This window comes from Pseudophryne corroboree, chromosome 2, assembly GCF_028390025.1.
Source record: "Pseudophryne corroboree isolate aPseCor3 chromosome 2, aPseCor3.hap2, whole genome shotgun sequence".
Lineage (NCBI taxonomy): Eukaryota > Metazoa > Chordata > Amphibia > Anura > Myobatrachidae > Pseudophryne > Pseudophryne corroboree.
The window spans coordinates 212,978,026-212,998,415 of NC_086445.1; the positions used below are offsets into that span (position 1 = coordinate 212,978,026).

The window sequence follows — 20,390 nt, forward strand, 5'->3', positions numbered from 1 at the left end:
CAAAAACGAAAAATAATTCAAAAAAGCAAAACCTAAAAATAAAGTACAAAAACCATTACCCCGCACCACCACCACAAAAAAATAAATTATAAAAATGTTAAAGTTGATATTGTTACTGTATTTGTGCTGTTACCTTTTGATTAAAGTACCGTACAGTATGTGTGATGTTGGCTTTATTACAATACAGTACAGTATGTGTGATGTTACATGTTCCAAATGATTTTGTCCGTAAATAAAGTGTTTCTTAAAATAAACATGACGTGGTTTCCAATGTTTGTATTCCCAACTTCCTGTACTGTATAAATTAGTACTACTGTACTGTATGATGGGAATTCAATTAAGAGTGGTATACTGTATGTAAAACAACTTGGTTAGGCATCTTGCATTTCATATTTTAATAAAAACCACAGGAAACTTCTATTTTTAAAAGTTTATTGAAGAAAAAAAAGGTGTTTTTTTTTAAATAAAGTTTGAAAGTTAATTAAAACAAAAAAGTAGTTTGTTCTTCGTTACATTCTTTTCTTGTGTATATAGATATCTGTGGGGAAAAAAAAAAAAAAGTATTAAAGTAAAGACACTCATGTTCATTTGTTTTCCAAGAAAATTTGTGGAACCACACAGCCCAGCAATAAGTCATGCTGGGCTGTGTGGTTCCACAAAAGGCATGCGGTCCAAAGTGAAATAGTGGTGTCAGTGGTCAGCACTTTGACACGCTAACATTTGTGGAACCACACAGCCCAGCAATAAGTCATGCTGGGCTGTGTGGTTCCACAAAAGGCATGCGGTCCAAAGTGAAATAGTGGTGTCAGTGGTCAGCACTTTGACACGCTAACATTTGTGGAACCACACAGCCCAGCAATAAGTCATGCTGGGCTGTGTGGTTCCACAAAAGGCATGCGGTCCAAAGTGAAATAGTGGTGTCAGTGGTCAGCACTTTGACACACTAACATTTGTGGAACCACACAGCAATGCCTGACACACATAAAATGCCTGACACACACAAAATGCCTGACACACACAAAATGCCTGACACACACATGCTGGAGGGAAAACACATGTTTGCCAAACAGTCGACAGCACATGTCGGCCAGATGGCCGACCAAACTTGCTCCAAATCACCCCAAACTGGACAGAAAGCACGCCAGCACACTCAGGAGGTACACCACAGCTAAATTACGAGAGAATTTCATTACAAACAGCCAGATCTTGCAGATTATCTGCCAGATAATTGTATGGTGTACAGTATGCCTATCTTATACAGTAGAAAAAGATACTATACAATGGAGTACAATAACAAACATTTATTAAAAAAAAAAAAAAAAATTTAAAATGATCTTAACAACAAATTAAAAAAGTGGTCCACTAAGAGGTGGACCACCACCCGCAGGAGCAGAACGGCACGCTGCAACTGTTCTGTGGGAAAAAAAGGACAGTATTACAAAACAAATACTGAATACTTTACAGTGTAGTAATGGCAATACAGTACTTTACTCTATATTAGACAATCTTGTTATTTACAATGTACAGTACTGTATTGTCAGTACAGTAAATCAAACACTACTGTATGCTGTCGAGGTAATTTAAACATTGCTTTAGTTTACCTCTTGTATAAGTGGGCTGCTGCCTGCCCGCTTCTGGGCCAGCCCACCTATCTTGCCCCTGTCTGGGGCCCCCATAAATCATTGGCACTATATTGGAGAAAAAAAAACATTTAGTCACATTCAAATACTATACAATTATTACTGTATACTGTAGGTACAGTATTATACTGTATTGCTGGTATTCAAAATATAAAGTACTGTACAAGAGTTTAGCTTCAATAGGTCATAAACAAATTGTCAAAGGAATAAAACACCACAGTACAAATACTGTAGACATTTACTGTATGTATTAGCAGTCATGACATTTCATGACCGCTTCAGAAAAAAGAGGGTTACAGTACTGTAGGTGGTGTTGTAGGGAGTACTATCAATAATAGTGGACTGTACTCAGAGCCAGCCATAAATATTATGATTCCCTAGTCAAGTTTTTGGATGCTGCCCCCTTGCACAGACGCTATTTCCGCCTCTGATCCTGTACCCCTTTCCCAGCACCATCACCCCTCAACCATAGCAGTCCTCATTTTGGTGCTCCTCCAACCTACAGTACTGTATGTTTAAAATAGCAACAGTGTGCACATTCGGTGTGCATCCCAAAACGGTGCATGTTCTTGCTGGGAAGGGGCATGGACACACAGTAATTCCCCAATCTGAAATGACGCCACACAGTACTGCAACTTTATTCACAACATATCATGCAATAGTGTCTCTTATTCTCGTTATGCTTGCTTCGCTCGCCATGCGGTGGGCACGGTGCCTCGCTACGCTCTGCACACTATTATATCAGTAGTCAGGAAAGGCAGCATGCATTTGTGGAGTGAAGAGGGTGAAAAAAGAGAGAAAGTACAGTATGTACTGTAAGGTTATGTCAGAGGGTGTGAAGATGATCAGCTCAGTGTTATACATGTTACAGTAAGTTAGAATACAGTACAGTGCATTATGTATTTATATTTTATTACCAGGTGTCTCCTCCACTGGTTGGCGACGGACTGTAAAAAGATAAAATACAGTTAGTCATATCAGTTTGACTTAAAATAATGTTGGAGAAAAAAAATACTGTAATTACAGTACCAACTATTGCTACTGTACAGTATATTTACCAAAAATGTATTCTGGCTCGTCGTCTGTGGGTAAAAGAGAAGAATATTATAAGATACAGTATACAGTAAAAAGTATAGTAATAGTACACTAGTGTCCAGGCCCAGTGTCAGGTGGGTAAAAAAAGGTATGCTTGTGACAGGCATGGTGATTCCAAGGGACCCCACCGAGACCATCAGAAAATTTGTGAGTGACCCGTATGCCGGTGATTATGACTAGAATAAGGTAGCAACTCTTTTTTCTTTTGAATTATGTATACTGTACAGTACTGCAATTACCACATGTGTATACAGTACACTGCACGACAGTGCTGGCCCTAGCCAGGTACAGATACAGCCGCAGTCACGCAAAATATAGGCATGCCGCATATCATTTTAATCAGCAGAAGCTGCTGGTGCCCCTAAGCATAGCAAATGCCCTAGGCATTTGCCTACTGTAGTTTGCCTATGCCTAAGGCCGGCTCTGCTGCACGATGTGATTCACTATGTATTACACTCACTGCACAATACCATATACTGAATGTACACTGCATGACACGCTGCAATTACGCAGCACGATACACTGTGATACATTGCATATACTGTACACTGCATGATACTGTACACTGCACAATCGTAGACCACCTGGATTGTAAAGAACTACTGTATATACACAAGTTTAAAAAAATAACAATTGTTTTTGTAAAACGCATGTCGATCTTTTTCCATGTCAACTTAACGACCATGTCAACCTACAGTAACTGGTGTCAACCAATTTCAAAAGCCGCACCATCTAGGTCGACGCAAAAAAACAAATTGACCTTTTGACCCGGGTTAATGTTTGGTCCTTGTTTAACCATTTGTTTACCACAAATACTGTACAGTGCTGTATAGACCGGATACCTGCTGCTACAGCAGCCCCTGCTATAATGTACTGTACCTGTAACTACAGTAACTTAAAGTACAGTAATCTACAGTAATGTACTGTACTTACAATCCCTTATGGCCTGCAGGCGTCGTGGGGTCCTCCTCACGAGGTCGCTCCATCTCCTCTGGAGAGACCTCACCGTTCTCCTCCGGTTGTAGGTCTGGAGGATAGCCCTACTTGCCCTCCTATATGCTCTAACTTTCTCCTCGTTGCTGGCGAGAGTTCTGTCCCGCCAGCGAACGAGGAGACGCAGCTCACCCAGAGCATAGGGACGGTCACGTACAGCAGCCATGCTTATGCTCAATGAGCGATCCAGACGTCGTGCGTCTCAGACGTCGTGCGTCTCAGACGTCGTGCGTTCCAGGCATTCAACGTACAGTACTGTAGTTACTGTACTTTGTGACAGTTTCCCTTAGTTTTAAATATGCCCTTTCTTTGACCACAGTATTTTCCACTGTCTTGCCCTACGCCCTTCCCTCCTGGGAGCCTTCACAGGTCTTATGCTATACACAAATACCGAAGATGCACAGTCCGTCAGAATACACTCATTTCATTCACGCTGTTTGGGTGCATTTAGCGTAAAGAATCGCTCCTGCAGATGTACTTTGATTTATGTGAAACCTGTGTGCATCCTTCCATTGACTGTCTTACAATGTAAATAAAATAATACAGTGCATTATTACAGAAAAAAAAAAAAAAAAAGAAAGAAAGCACATCATGTCTCGAACCCTGGACCCCCAGTGAGGGAGGTGGGAGCCTTCACCCCTAGCCCACGATGCCTCATGAGAGATTTCTAATTTCATGTGTGAAAGTACTGCAAACAGCGCCCGGCCCTCGCCCCATTGCTGTTGGTTTATGCCTTAGAGGACTCGGACGCTCGCATTTGTAAAGCACGGTGTTTTCCTCCGCCTCCTGCTAGCCTGTTGCCCTTCCCCCATGGGAGCCTGCACAGATCATGCAGTAGACAGGGAGGGAATGCAGGTCATGTGCAATACACAAACGCCCACTGTAGTACTATTTTGCTCACTTACAGTACCGTACTGTAGGTTGCATTTAGCGTAAAGAATCGCTCCTGCAGATGTACTTTGATTTATGTGAAACCTGTGTGCATCCTTCCATTGGATGTACTGTATTGGAGAGAAAAAAAAAAATGTTAAAGTGAATGTCACGGGAACACATTAAAAATAAGGTTGGCACTTCCTTCCCATTGGTGTTGGTTTACAGTATGCCGTAGTGTACTCGGACGCTCATGTACTGTAATTGCATTTCAAAGGCACAGTATTTTCCATCGTCTCCCCCCTACCCCCATCGCCCTTCCCCCTGGGGGCCTGCACAGGGAGGAAATTCAGGTCCTGTGCAATGCACAAACGCTGAAGATCTACAGTACTGTTTTGCTTAGTTGGTAGCGTCAGAATACACTCATTTCATTCACGCTGTTTGGGTGCATTTAGCGTAAAGAATCGCTCCTGCAGATGTACTTTGATTTATGTGAAACCTGTGTGCATCCTTCCATTGACTGTCTTACAATGTAAATAAAATAATACAGTGCATTATTACAGAAAAAAAAAAAAAAAAGAAAGAAAGCACATCATGTCTCGAACCCTGGACCCCCAGTGAGGGAGGTGGGAGCCTTCACCCCTAGCCCACGATGCCTCATGAGAGATTTCTAATTTCATGTGTGAAAGTACTGCAAACAGCGCCCGGCCCTCGCCCCATTGCTGTTGGTTTATGCCTTAGAGGACTCGGACGCTCGCATTTGTAAAGCACGGTGTTTTCCTCCGCCTCCTGCTAGCCTGTTGCCCTTCCCCCATGGGAGCCTGCACAGATCATGCAGTAGACAGGGAGGGAATGCAGGTCATGTGCAATACACAAACGCCCACTGTAGTACTATTTTGCTCACTTACAGTACCGTACTGTAGGTTGCATTTAGCGTAAAGAATCGCTCCTGCAGATGTACTTTGATTTATGTGAAACCTGTGTGCATCCTTCCATTGGATGTACTGTATTGGAGAGAAAAAAAAAAATGTTAAAGTGAATGTCACGGGAACACATTAAAAATAAGGTTGGCACTTCCTTCCCATTGGTGTTGGTTTACAGTATGCCGTAGTGTACTCGGACGCTCATGTACTGTAATTGCATTTCAAAGGCACAGTATTTTCCATCGTCTCCCCCCTACCCCCATCGCCCTTCCCCCCTGGGGGCCTGCACAGGGAGGAAATTCAGGTCCTGTGCAATGCACAAACGCTGAAGATCTACAGTACTGTTTTGCTTAGTTGGTAGCGTCAGAATACACTCATTTCATTCACGCTGTTTGGGTGCATTTAGCGTAAAGAATCGCTCCTGCAGATGTACTTTGATTTATGTGAAACCTGTGTGCATCCTTCCATTGACTGTCTTACAATGTAAATAAAATAATACAGTGCATTATTACAGAAAAAAAAAAAAAAAAAGAAAGAAAGCACATCATGTCTCGAACCCTGGACCCCCAGTGAGGGAGGTGGGAGCCTTCACCCCTAGCCCACGATGCCTCATGAGAGATTTCTAATTTCATGTGTGAAAGTACTGCAAACAGCGCCCGGCCCTCGCCCCATTGCTGTTGGTTTATGCCTTAGAGGACTCGGACGCTCGCATTTGTAAAGCACGGTGTTTTCCTCCGCCTCCTGCTAGCCTGTTGCCCTTCCCCCATGGGAGCCTGCACAGATCATGCAGTAGACAGGGAGGGAATGCAGGTCATGTGCAATACACAAACGCCCACTGTAGTACTATTTTGCTCACTTACAGTACCGTACTGTAGGTTGCATTTAGCGTAAAGAATCGCTCCTGCAGATGTACTTTGATTTATGTGAAACCTGTGTGCATCCTTCCATTGGATGTACTGTATTGGAGAGAAAAAAAAAATGTTAAAGTGAATGTCACGGGAACACATTAAAAATAAGGTTGGCACTTCCTTCCCATTGGTGTTGGTTTACAGTATGCCGTAGTGTACTCGGACGCTCATGTACTGTAATTGCATTTCAAAGGCACAGTATTTTCCATCGTCTCCCCCCTACCCCCATCGCCCTTCCCCCCTGGGGGCCTGCACAGGGAGGAAATTCAGGTCCTGTGCAATGCACAAACGCTGAAGATCTACAGTACTGTTTTGCTTAGTTGGTAGCGTCAGAATACACTCATTTCATTCACGCTGTTTGGGTGCATTTAGCGTAAAGAATCGCTCCTGCAGATGTACTTTGATTTATGTGAAACCTGTGTGCATCCTTCCATTGACTGTCTTACAATGTAAATAAAATAATACAGTGCATTATTACAGAAAAAAAAAAAAAAAAAGAAAGAAAGCACATCATGTCTCGAACCCTGGACCCCCAGTGAGGGAGGTGGGAGCCTTCACCCCTAGCCCACGATGCCTCATGAGAGATTTCTAATTTCATGTGTGAAAGTACTGCAAACAGCGCCCGGCCCTCGCCCCATTGCTGTTGGTTTATGCCTTAGAGGACTCGGACGCTCGCATTTGTAAAGCACGGTGTTTTCCTCCGCCTCCTGCTAGCCTGTTGCCCTTCCCCCATGGGAGCCTGCACAGATCATGCAGTAGACAGGGAGGGAATGCAGGTCATGTGCAATACACAAACGCCCACTGTAGTACTATTTTGCTCACTTACAGTACCGTACTGTAGGTTGCATTTAGCGTAAAGAATCGCTCCTGCAGATGTACTTTGATTTATGTGAAACCTGTGTGCATCCTTCCATTGGATGTACTGTATTGGAGAGAAAAAAAAAAATGTTAAAGTGAATGTCACGGGAACACATTAAAAATAAGGTTGGCACTTCCTTCCCATTGGTGTTGGTTTACAGTATGCCGTAGTGTACTCGGACGCTCATGTACTGTAATTGCATTTCAAAGGCACAGTATTTTCCATCGTCTCCCCCCTACCCCCATCGCCCTTCCCCCCTGGGGGCCTGCACAGGGAGGAAATTCAGGTCCTGTGCAATGCACAAACGCTGAAGATCTACAGTACTGTTTTGCTTAGTTGGTAGCGTCAGAATACACTCATTTCATTCACGCTGTTTGGGTGCATTTAGCGTAAAGAATCGCTCCTGCAGATGTACTTTGATTTATGTGAAACCTGTGTGCATCCTTCCATTGACTGTCTTACAATGTAAATAAAATAATACAGTGCATTATTACAGAAAAAAAAAAAAAAAAGAAAGAAAGCACATCATGTCTCGAACCCTGGACCCCCAGTGAGGGAGGTGGGAGCCTTCACCCCTAGCCCACGACGCCTCATGAGAGATTTCTAATTTCATGTGTGAAAGTACTGCAAACAGCGCCCGGCCCCCGCCCCATTGCTGTTGGTTTATGCCTTAGAGGACTCGGACGCTCGCATTTGTAAAGCACGGTGTTTTCCTCCGCCTTCTGCTAGTCCTCCATTCCCATTATGCATTAGCGAACTCAGACGCTCATATATTTTAAAAGCACAGTGTTTATACATTGTACTGTACATTCTTCCTTTTACACAATTACTGTAGTTGCGTCTCCATACACATACAGTACTGTACTCCATACTTTTTCCACCGCCTCCCGTTACGCCTACAGTATTGCCAGAGCTGTAGATCAATCCGCCGCTATACTGTACGATCGAAAGTACTGGATTAGTGGAGCATTAGCCACACAGTGGTGGAGATGTGTAATGCATGATGAGTATCTAGATCGTCTCAACGCGCCTGCCTGTGATTAAACTCAGCTATCGCCTTAGCGTGGCTAAACGCCCGTCTCGGCGGAGAAACAGTCAAGATAAAGGTGGCTACATCTGTACCACAGCTTTTGTCTCAAAAAAGTATTGAATTGTTTCATAAGTGCTAAGTCATTCATTTTCTATCCCTCCCAATTCTTCCATGCATCCCAATTACTGAGAAAGCATCTCCCTCAGGACTTTAGAGAGGGGTGTGCACTGGGATGCACTGATTGGTCAGATAGCTAGCAGAACCGCCAGGAGTGTCATAAGGATGCACAGGGCAGATAGTTAAGTCCTCGAACCGGTGACCCTGCCCTCTAGTTGTGACATCATTACATCACATGTTTGGGGGAGACGACTGGCACTGAGTGGTGAATTACCCTGCTATGGTCCTGGCATAAGTTGTAGTAATAAAGAATTTATGAACATGAAGAAACATTGAATAACACCAGTGCATTATTGAAATGGTTTATGAGTAATTTGAAAGAGGAATTTATAAGAGGAATACAGTAGTAAGTATCCCAACTATTGGCATATAGACATATGACATTCCTTAAATAGTGTAGATCAGTATAAACAGTAATAGGATGTGTTCTGTCCTCCATCTCATGGAAAGCACATCTGATGGCTTGCAACTCCTTAACACCTAAGCCATGACTGTGCTCTGCTGGGAAGAGCCATTGAGAAAAAGAATACACATAAATGCAGAGTGCTTTGTGTCCCACTGACTGAGAAACATCGGTGGCTACTGCCGTGTCCAAAGCATAAAACCTGGTTGCGTTGGGATGACCCATAAGTGGTGTCATAGTACCAAGTAACTTTAACTGCTGACAAGCCTCATGCATTTGGTCTAAAGAAAAGGCATATTTTTCAATGGAATAGACAATGGAGAAGAATTTGCAGATATAAAATTGGTAACTTTAAGGGGCTCTACCAGGCGTAATGATTATAAGAAGTCCTACCTGGTGTAATGTGTATAAGGGGCTCTACCTGGTATAATGTGTTTAATGTACTCTACCTAGCGTATTGTGTATAAGGTGCTCTACCTGCCATAATATGTATAAGTGGCTCTACCTGGAGTAATGTGTATAAGGGGCTCTACCTGGCATAATGTGTTTTAGTAGCTCTACCTGGCGTAATGTGTGTAAGGAGCTTTACCTGGCATAATGTGTATAAGGAGCTCTACCTGGCAATAATGTGTCTAAGGGGCTCTACCAGGTGTAATGTGTATAAAGAGCTCTGCTTGGCATAATGTGTATAAGGGTCTCTGGTGCAATGGGGGTAATTCCAAGTTGATCGCAGCAGGATTTTTGATAGCAATTGGGCAAAACCATGTGCACTGCAGGGGAGGCAGATATAACATTTGCAGAAAGAGTTAGATTTGGGTGGGTTATTTTATTTCTGTGCAGGGTAAATACTGGCTGCTTTATTTTTACACTGCAAATTAGATTGCAGATCGAACACACCCCACCCAAATCTAACTCTCTCTGCACATGTTATATCTGCCTCCCCTGCAGTGCACATGGTTTTGCCCAATTGCTAACAAAAATCCTGCTGCGATCAACTTGGAATTACCCCCAATGTGTATAAGGAGCTCGACCTGGTGTAATGTGTTTAAGGGGCTCTACCTGGCATAATGTGTTTAAGGGGCTCTACCTAGCGTAATGTGTATAAGGTGCTCTACCTGGCGTAATGTATATAAGGGGCTCTACCTGGTGTAACATGGTAGAGCCCACATCTGCTACTCCCCTTCAACAAAATCTGCACTGGCTCCCATTCCCCTACAGAATTCTCTTCAATTTCCTCACCCTCACATACAAAGCGATCTCTAATTCCACTGCTCCCTACATCTCCAACATCCTCTCCCTTCATACTCCCTCCTGCCCCCTATGGTCAGTCAATGACCGTCACCGCTCCTCTACCCTGGTCACTGCTTCCCACGGTCGAGTTCAAGATTTTGCCCGTGCTGCAATCTATCAGTGGAACCCGCTCCCCCTCTCCATTAGACTCTCCCCGACCTTGCAAAGCTTCAAACGGGCATTGAAAACCCACCTATTCATCAAAGCGTACCCTTCTGATGCATAACCTAGTCCTGAGGCTGCTCCTCCAACCCCCTGCCTCATGCCTTGAACATCTCTGCTTTGCTTACATCCTGCCATCAGGCTACCTCCCACTTGCTTGCACCTCATGTCATCTGTCTGTCGCCCCTTCCTACTAGATTGTTAGGTCCTCAGAGCAGGGCCCTCTTTTCTCTTGTTATCAAAAACCTCTTCTCAACACATTTCACTCACAGCCCTCTCCTACTCAGCGACCATCTTTACCCGCTTTTTCTCCTGCTGGTAAAGTTTCATCTATGTCTATGGCCACCAGCTCCTAGTTGTACGCTGATCACTCGCTCGCCACTTACATCTAAGCTGTATTATGTTTTGAGAATTGTGGTGCTCTTTGTTACCTGTACTCTACTTTTGTTATTTATTTACTGCAATGTTAAGTTTTGTCTCCCTGTACTGGCGCTGCGAAACACTTCTGGCGCCTTATAAATAAAATGTAGTAATAATAATAATAATAAGAAGAAGGGGCTTTACCAGCCGTAATTTGTGTAAGGGGATCTACCCGGCATAACATGTTTAAGGGAGGGGCACTACTGTGTGGTGTAATGTGATTAATGGATACCACTGTGTGGTGTAATGTGAATTGGTAATGTGAAAAGGTTCCCCTATGAAGCCACGCCCCTGCATTTTTTGCCACGGGTCTTCGGCGCGCAAGGGGGTCATTCTGAGTTGATTGCTCGCAGCGATCAGGTGAAAAAACAGCATTTCTGCGCATGCGTATGGGCCGCAATGCGCACACGCGTCGTACAGGTACAAAGCCCGTTGTGGTTGTGCACAGGTTGTAGCAAAGTTTTCAGTCGCTCTGACGGCCGCAAGAAGATTGACAGGAAGGGGGCGTTTCTGAGTGTGAACTGACCGTTTTCAGGCGTGTCTGAAAAAACGCAGACTTAGCTGGGCGTTCGCTGGGCGGGTGTATGACGTCAAACCCAGGCACGAATAGGCTGAAGTGATCGCAAGTGCTGAGTAAGTTCAGAGCTACGCTGAAACTGCACAACCTTTTTTGCAGAGCTCGGCTGCACATGCGTTCGCACTTCTGCTAAGCTAAAATACACTCCCCAGTGGGCGGCGGCATAGCGTTTGTACGGCTGCTAAAACTAGCTAGCGAGCGATCAACTCGGAATGACCCCCAATGCTCCTACTGTAAATATGGGGAGGGGGACACCAATTCTCTTTCTGGCACAGGGCACCAAAATGTCTAGTTACGGCTTTTTTAAAGCCATATGGGGGGGGGGGGGGGCAATTATGAAGAGGCGAGAAGTATCAAATGTGCTATAACCAGCGTTGACACCTATATCAAACGCCCACATATATGAAGGCAGATAATGTAGAGAAATAACTTTTCTCTGTGATATCTGCAGACATCTAACAATTTTGCTGTTGGTATACAATAGTATGGTGACAAAAATCATTCAGATGTTACTAAACAAATGAAGAGCACTTTTGTGGCTTATTGTTTTGTAACATAATCAGCCTGCCGATTTGTGTACTGTGCAACGCAGGCATGCATCTATGCAATGTACACGAGATCTTGCAATGATTGCAAGATCTTTTGCATTGGGGTTGGCCAAGAAGCAAGCCTAGTGCTAACGCACTGCAGGACTTGCAGAGATCGCCAGAGGGAGGGAGATTTCTCTCCCCCTCTCCAGATGCCGTGATGGTAATACATCTCCGCATTATTGCTTCTCCTCAAATTGTGGCAAAGCTTGTCGTTTACAACACATCTACCCGATAATTCACAAAGTGGACAATGAATCATCATTTTGAAATCATAATTTTGAAATTTGGATCTCCAACATGTAGAAGTTTGAATTAAACCTTTCCACTGGTTTTCCATGAGATATTCGCTGTAAAAGTCTACTACAGGTTCTGTTAAAGTATAAATACATCCAACAGGTACTTCAATACCAGACAAGATGTTGAAAGGGACAATTATAAAAACTGTGATGTGGAAGTTCATCTGATTCTTTTTCTCTAAATACATTTTAAAATTCATGCTATGATTTGGGAATAATTACAAAAAATTAGTTTTAGCTAGAGTAGTTAAAGCATTTCCATGAACTGAGACCTCAAGTGGGTTTTTTAGAAGTGGTATATTGGTCTTTTGACACCTTCTCTTGCTGATGCTAGGAAAATTATGTGCTGCTGTATTAAAATTCAACAATTCATGATAGTTGCTTAAAAAAAAAAATCTCTCTCACTTGTGGTATAACTCTCCTCCCACTATAGTACTTCCTTCTCCAGTAAGCCACACCAAGGGGCAGATCTACTATGAAACTAATGAACCTTATGCTTCAGTGACCCTAATCCTGGAGGTGCCCATTTTCACCTTTTGTTTTTACATTATGTACTGCATAGCTTGTCACCAATAACACCATGACAACCAGGCTTCTAGTACAACATAGCTGCTGTTTCAGCTTGGATGCACATCACTTAGTACAGCGAATGAAGTCCCAGGAATGGCGGAGTCTGAGAGGGACCGTCCTAGGAAGGAGGATGGTAGCAATGAAAGTTGAGAAGGAGCCCGGGACAAGGAGGCGTCTTATTAGGTCATTTTGTTGGCGCTGAGAGGCGTGTGCTGTCAGGTGCTTTTTGAAGAGTACGGGGGAAAAGAGTGCTGTGAGGTGATTAATGAGGTGAGGATTCTGTGAGGTGATTAATGAAAGGGGGGTGCTCTTATGTTATTATTGAAGAGGGGAGTACTGTGAGAGGCAGACATTAAAGGGACCAGAGGAGGAGGTGTTGTAACCAGACCTGCCCCACAGACTCTCGCCCTGTCACCCACCACATCTGCCGCAAAGACTCTCTAACTCCGTCACCCACCACATCTGCCCCCCGCAGACTCTCTTATGTGCCAAATGCCTGACCTTTTTCCCAGCAGATAAAGGCTGGTGAGAAGGGGCTCACTGTATGCAGAACTAGAGTGAGTGACAAGGGTCTGCAGTACCCTGTGATTCCAAAAAAAGCCAAGACTTGTTTCTGGTTTTCGGGTCAGGGCAGTCTCCAATTATCCCTACTTTTGCTTCACCCTGACCCCCATGCTATGCTTCAGGTACTGTACATCTAACATCCCCATTTGGCAAATGTCTGCCCTGGCGATTCTTCCCATTATATCCATTCTACCACTATCCCCACTTGCCTCAAGTGATCTTCCCAAGTTTAAATGTCATCCAAGTAAGCTTGAGCAAAGTCTCTAAATCCTTCAGCACATCATTAACCACACTTTAGTAGGTGGCTGGCGCATTCTACATCCATAATGTCATGGTCTTGAATTTGAACAGACCAAGTTTTATTATGAAGGAGGGGGGGGGGGGTCATTGAATACCAATACTGCTAGCTCAAAAGTCAAGCAGAGGTATACTTTGCACCTGCCCAGAGGCAGAACTACCATTGGTGCAGCAGGTGCAACGCACCGGGGGCCCTAGAGACTAAGGGGCCCACTGCTGTTTAGGCCAGCAATGACTGGTAACAAAGGGGTTAGGATATGTCCCTGCGCACAAATGCCGCCAACCCAAGGTCTATCCTAGTGTGTCACCTAACACACTGAAATAATGCTAGAAAGGGAATATTAGAATAATCCCTAGGTGGCGCAAATAGTAAAAAGTCCAAAGAAATTACCCGTGTGGGCTAAAGTCCGTTCCTTTTCATACAAGTGAGTTCATATATGAATCCGTCGTCCAAAGATGATGTATGAAAAAAAACACAATATAAACACAAATGTTCAGTACAGTCTCTGTGGGTATTAGAGGAACAAAATGTACACCCAGGTTCCTTCGACTATTCAGTACTTGGGATGTGCAGTTCTACTCGTAAGGTCCACCTCAGTGACTCGCATAAATGGACTGCTTACATGTGCTTACTTCTAAAACAATTGTATAAATCACATCAAGGTTTCTTTCACCCATACAAATGCAGTATCCAAAATAATCAAGCACCCACGAGTAGGTCTCTGGGTATATAGGATGCTCACGTGTATGCTTACTTCAAGGTGCGGTGTACTTTCACATCAAAGGTTTCTTTCGATGTTTTCCGCTGTCTTTCTCCTCTATTCCTTCAATTTTACTTCATGCTCAATAAAAAGCACAAAAAAAAACGAAGGAATGTATGAGGGTACAAAAGATTTTTAATAAAATAATTTAAAACAGATATTCGTCACAATAGGTTCTTATAATTGGACAAATGATAATAATCTCATGACCAGATAGTGCAACTCCTCAACGTGAGAAAAAAAGATGGAAAACCCGGGTATTCTCACCGTTGTCTACAAGAACCTATTGTGACGAATATCTGTTTTAAATTATTTTATTAAAAATCTTTTGTACCCTCATACATTCCTTCGTTTTTTTTTTGTGCTTTTTATTGAGCATGAAGTAAAATTGAAGGAATAGAGGAGAAAGACAGCGGAAAACATCGAAAGAAACCTTTGATGTGAAAGTACACCGCACCTTGAAGTAAGCATACACGTGAGCATCCTATATACCCAGAGACCTACTCGTGGGTGCTTGATTATTTTGGATACTGCATTTGTATGGGTGAAAGAAACCTTGATGTGATTTATACAATTGTTTTAGAAGTAAGCACATGTAAGCAGTCCATTTATGCGAGTCACTGAGGTGGACCTTACGAGTAGAACTGCACATCCCAAGTACTGAATAGTCGAAGGAACCTGGGTGTACATTTTGTTCCTCTAATACCCACAGAGACTGTACTGAACATTTGTGTTTATATTGTGTTTTTTTTCATACATCATCTTTGGACGACGGATTCATATATGAACTCACTTGTATGAAAAGGAACGGACTTTAGCCCACACGGGTAATTTCTTTGGACTTTTTACTATTTGCGCCACCTAGGGATTATTCTAATATTCCCTTTCTAGGCCAGCAATGAGTTATCCCCTGGTCCTCCTGCAGACCACTTTGAGCATTGTTGGATGAATGGCCTAGTGCAGAGAGCAGGGTGGGCCCCACTGCCTGATGGCCCTGCCCCATCCCTTAGGTAGGCAGGGCTGACCTTGTGTGCTGCTGATAGAGGAGTCCTGCCACCAACCAGTGCTGATGATCACAGTCACCTACTGCCTCTAATTAAAAGACAGGTGAACATAGTTTAGATTCACTGCTGTCTGTGAATCAAAGGCTGCTCTCAACCAGTGTAACTGCCACTGTCAGAGTCTGCTTGACCGAGTGCCAAACTGAAGAAAGCACAAGGGGAGTTGGCCCCTGTCTGGGACAGAGCAGAGGCCACTGTGTTCCTACCTTCACCAAGGTACATGCCCCCTGTTCTCCACACCAAACAGGACATTGTACCCCTGCCACCCACTGTATCTTCCTGTTACACACTGCCTCCCCTTGTCACCCTCTGCCTCTCCATGTTAACCATTGCCTCCCCCAGCATTATGCTGTCACCCTCTGCCTTACCTTTCACTGTTGTGTGGCATATTGTGAATTTGGGTTGAGGTGGAGGAGGGGGCCCAAATGATAATTTTGCACCTGGGCCCACCACTCACAAGTTTTGCCACTGCACCTGCCAACTCATCTAACTATGCATCAATGCAGGGTAAGGTGTAGGCATCAGACTTGGGTGGTCATTCCGAGTTGTTCGCTCGCTGCTATTTTTAGCAGAATTGCTAATAGGCTAAAATCCGACAGTTCTGCGCATGCGTATGCACCACAGGGCGCACGCGCTAAGCAATTTTACACAAAACTATGTTATTTTACTCACGGGCGAACAAAGCTTTTCAGTCGCTCTGTTGATCGGAGAATGATTGACAGGAAGTGGGTGTTCCTGGGTGGTAACTGAGCGTTTTCTGGGAGTGTGCTAAAAAACGCAGGCGTGCCAGCAGAAAACGCAGGAGCGGCTGGAGAAACGGGGGAGTGGCTGGCCGGACGCTGGGCGTGTTTGTGACGTCAAACCAGGAACTAAACGGACTGAGGTGATCGCAATCTAGGAGTAGGTCTGGAGCTACTCAGAAACTGCAAGGAAATACTTAATAGCAGAATTGCTAATCTTGCGTTAGCAATTCTGCTATGCTAAGATACACTCCCAGAGGGCGGCGGCTTTGCGTTTGCATTGCTGCTAAAAGTAGCTAGCGAGCAAACAACTCGGAATGACCACCTTAGTTCAGGGTCGGACTGGCCCACAGGGGAACAGGGGAAACCACCGGTGGGCCCCACTGACTGTGGGCACACCTCCTCCTGTTATTAATCTTCTACATTACCATGCACGCACAAGCAGTGTTTACTATATATATATATTTATCATGGTGGCCCATCCCATGCACTCTCTACTGGTTAGCCTGGACTCTGTGGTGTTGGCCACACCTTCACTATTGCCTGGCCACACCCTTAAGCATGGACCCCTACCACTGCATTTCCCCGGTGGGCCCTTCTTGTATCAGTCCGACACTGCCTTAGTTTTATCATGCTAACCTATACAAAACTGTGCTGTCCATGTTATCTTGGGAACCTATACAACGGGGGGAGCAGAAACTATTCAAGTGCATAATTATGTCCAGCGCTAATGCAGACATGGGTAAATCTGTTGGTGCTCTTATGGGCCCTCATTCCGAGTTGTTCGCTCGCTAGCTGCTTTTAGCAGCATTGCACACGCTAAGCCGCCGCCCTCTGGGAGTGTATCTTAGCATAGCAGAATTGCGAACGAAAGATTAGCAGAATTGCGAATAGAAAATTCTTAGCAGTTTCTGAGTAGCTCGAGACTTACTCCTACATTGCGATCAGTTCAGTCAGTTTCGTTCCTGGTTTGACATCACAAACACACCCAGCGTTCGGCCAGACACTCCCCCGTTTCTCCAGCCACTGACGCGTTTTTCCCTGAAACGCCTGCGTTTTTCCGCACACTCCCAGAAAACGGCCAGTTTCCGCCCAGAAACACCCACTTCCTGTCAATCACTCACCGATCAGCAGAACGATGAAAAAACTTTGTTACGCCGTGAGTAAAATACCTAACTTTTGTGTAAAATAACTAAGCGCATGCGCTGTGCTAACCTTGCGCATGCGCAGTAAGCGACTAATCGCAGTATAGCGAAAATCGGCAATGAGCGAACAACTCGGAATGACCCCCATAGTTCATTGAAACAGTGCTTCATTCCTCCTGAAAAGTGACAAAATTTAAAGCTATTGGGGGTCATTCCGAGTTGTTCGCTCGCTAGCAGATTTTAGCAGCATTGCACACACTAGGCCGCCGCCCTCTGGGAGTGTATCTTAGTTTAGCAGAATAGCGAACGAAAGATTAGCAGAATTGCGAATAGAAAATTCTTAGCAGTTTCTGAGTAGCTCCAGACCTACTCACAGATTGCGATCAGCTCAGGTCGTTTCGTTCCTGGTTTGACGTCACAAACTCGCCCTGCATTTGGGCAGGCACTCCCCCGTTTCTCCAGCCAGTCCCGCGTTTTTCCCTGACACGCCTGCGTTTTTCCGCACACTCCCAGAAAACTGCAAGTTTCCGCCCAGAAACACCCACTTCCTGTCAATCACACTCCGATCACTTCAACTTCACTTCAACTTCGTTCGGACGTGAGTAAATCTACTAAGTTTTGTGCTAAAATACTTACCGCATGCGCACTGCGTACCATGCGCATGCGCATTGCGTACCATGCGCATGCGCATTTTTGCCTTAATCGCTCCGTTGCGAAAATCGTCAACGAGCGAACAACTCGGAATGACTCCCATTGTCCCATGTATACCTGCATGCATTTGGTATGTCATAGGATAAAGCAAAAAACTGTGAAAAAAAGATACATTATTGCTTATTCTCCAAAGGTATTTCTTTTAATGTGGCCTGGGCAGATTTGTTGGTGTCTCTTAGAAAAGAAAAGAAATAATTGGATTTTAGTGATATTTCAATATAAATGCTTTCTTGAATAAGCATCACACATGTCTTCAATCTTTTAAACCTTCATTCAGCATATTTAAATGGAGAAAAGTAGTCACTTCACTAGTGTCTCATCGCACCATCTGGCACTTTTTGAGTGAAAGTGGGATCTATGGAACAAGACCCAGGAAGACTCTACTTTTGAAAAAACAACATAAAATATCCAGGCTGGAATTCTGCATAAATGCATATTGATATACCACAATGCTGCTGGGAAAATTAGTCAAAACTGGAGGTTTTTATGGAAAATCTGCATGAAATTTAGGAACAAGACTAGGGGGGTGATTCAGATCTGATCGCTGAGCAGCTAATTTTGCTGCCTGCGACCAGATAGTCGCCGCCTCCAGGGGGGCGAAAACGCACAGCAGCGATCAGATCTGAATTCCCCCTAGAAGCGAGAACAACCACAGCATCAATCCATGGCAGTCCTTCTGGACCATACCAATTCCAATTGATTAAGTACTATAAATGTCCGTGAGAATACAGAGAACCGAAATGCCAGTTCCACAGGCAGGCCCGCTTTCAGGGAGGTACTGCGGGCACAGTAGTCCTGGGCCCGGCCTCTCTAACAGAGAGGAGAGGGCTTGGGCCGCTCATGATGCTGTCTGCCTGCCGGTTAGCTCCGCCCCTTTTCATGCCCGAGATCTCACAGTCACAGGAGGAGGCAGGGCTGTTTCTAGCCAATTTGGCTCCCAGTGCAAGATTTAAAAATGCGCCCCCCCACATTGACATAAAAAAATGACCCACCCCTCCGCCGTGCGCTCCCGGCAAAGGGACGTGGCCTCGTTACAATGGGCGTGGCCTCGTTACAATGGATGTAACCTCATCTGAAAAGACTACCTTACACCCCAGTTTTTGACCCTGCACCAACAGATCACGGCCACTACAGGAAAAAAAAAATTCTACCATATTAAGCCCCACATTGTAATGCCCCCTGCACCATATTATGCCACACAACGCAATGCCCTTGATACATTAAATCCCCATTTTGCACATTACGGCAGGCAAGTGTCCCCATTTTACACATTACGGCAGGCAAGAGTCCCCATTTTACACATTACGGCAGGCAAGAGTCCCCATTGTACACATTACGGCAGGCAAGAGTCCCCATTGTACACATTACGGCAGGCAAGAGTCCCCATTGTACACATTACGGCAGGCAAGAGTCCCCATTTTACACATTACGTCAGGCAAGAATCCCCATTTTACACATTACGTCAGGCAAGAGTCCCCATTTTACACATTACGGCAGGCAAGAGTCCCCATTTTACACGGTACAGCAGGCAAGAGTCCCCATTGTACACATTATGGCAGGCAAGTGTCCCCATTGTACACATGACAGCAGGCAAGAGTACCCATTTTACACATTACGGCAGAAACAGTATACACACAAACACACACTTACACTGTCACTGACACCTGGAGCCTGCCCTGAGGGTAGATGCTAGAATCAAGTGGGCTAAGGGACCTTTTCCATCTGGGGGAGGAGTTACGACACAAGGGGGAGGAGCTACTCCAGCGGGATAGTTCCTCTACTATCCACGCCACCAACTATTACCCTAGAATCAAATGGGCTAAGGAACCTTTTCAACCCTGCCCTGAGGTCGGATTCTAAAGGAGGATATCACTGGCTGGGGGTCAGACAGCGCCCGGGTAACGTTCATAATTAGGCCCCACCCCCTCGCGGCTATATGCCACGATTCGCGGGTCATTGGGAGCGGAGCCAATATGACACCATTCTATGTGAAGTCGGGGGGGGAGGAGACTGGGGGGAAGTACAGAGGTTACTTAGCCGCGTAGTTGGCGTATGGTGTGGGCCGGCCCTGCTCCTGGTGCTCCCACTCCTCCCCGTTATTAGGACTCCATTCGGGGGTGGAGTTTCACCACCGAGCGGAGTCCTAATGATGGGGAGGAGGAGGAGCACCCGCCGCAAGAAACGGCACTGGGAGGGGGAGAGGCTGCTGCAAGCATCAAGTGTAAGCGTCCCTCCCAAAATGGCCACCGCCTAATAGGAGACAGTTATTAAAGATACTAGAGGAGACTCCTCTAGTATCTTTAATAAC

The 20,390-nt window shown here is 44.9% G+C and overlaps 1 long non-coding RNA gene across 1 annotated transcript in view; it reads right to left on the bottom strand.

Moving 5' to 3' along the window:
- Positions 1-1,294: 1,294 nt before the first annotated feature.
- The window catches only part of LOC135009705 (uncharacterized), a 105,738-nt gene continuing 86,642 nt past the window's right edge, over positions 1,295-20,390 (bottom strand). The window contains exons 2-5 of the long non-coding RNA XR_010209216.1: positions 2,699-2,722; positions 2,558-2,587; positions 1,602-1,688; positions 1,295-1,413 (exon numbers count right to left, since the gene is read on the bottom strand). This is a non-coding gene — a long non-coding RNA (uncharacterized LOC135009705). The remainder of the gene's footprint in view (positions 1,414-1,601; positions 1,689-2,557; positions 2,588-2,698; positions 2,723-20,390) is intronic.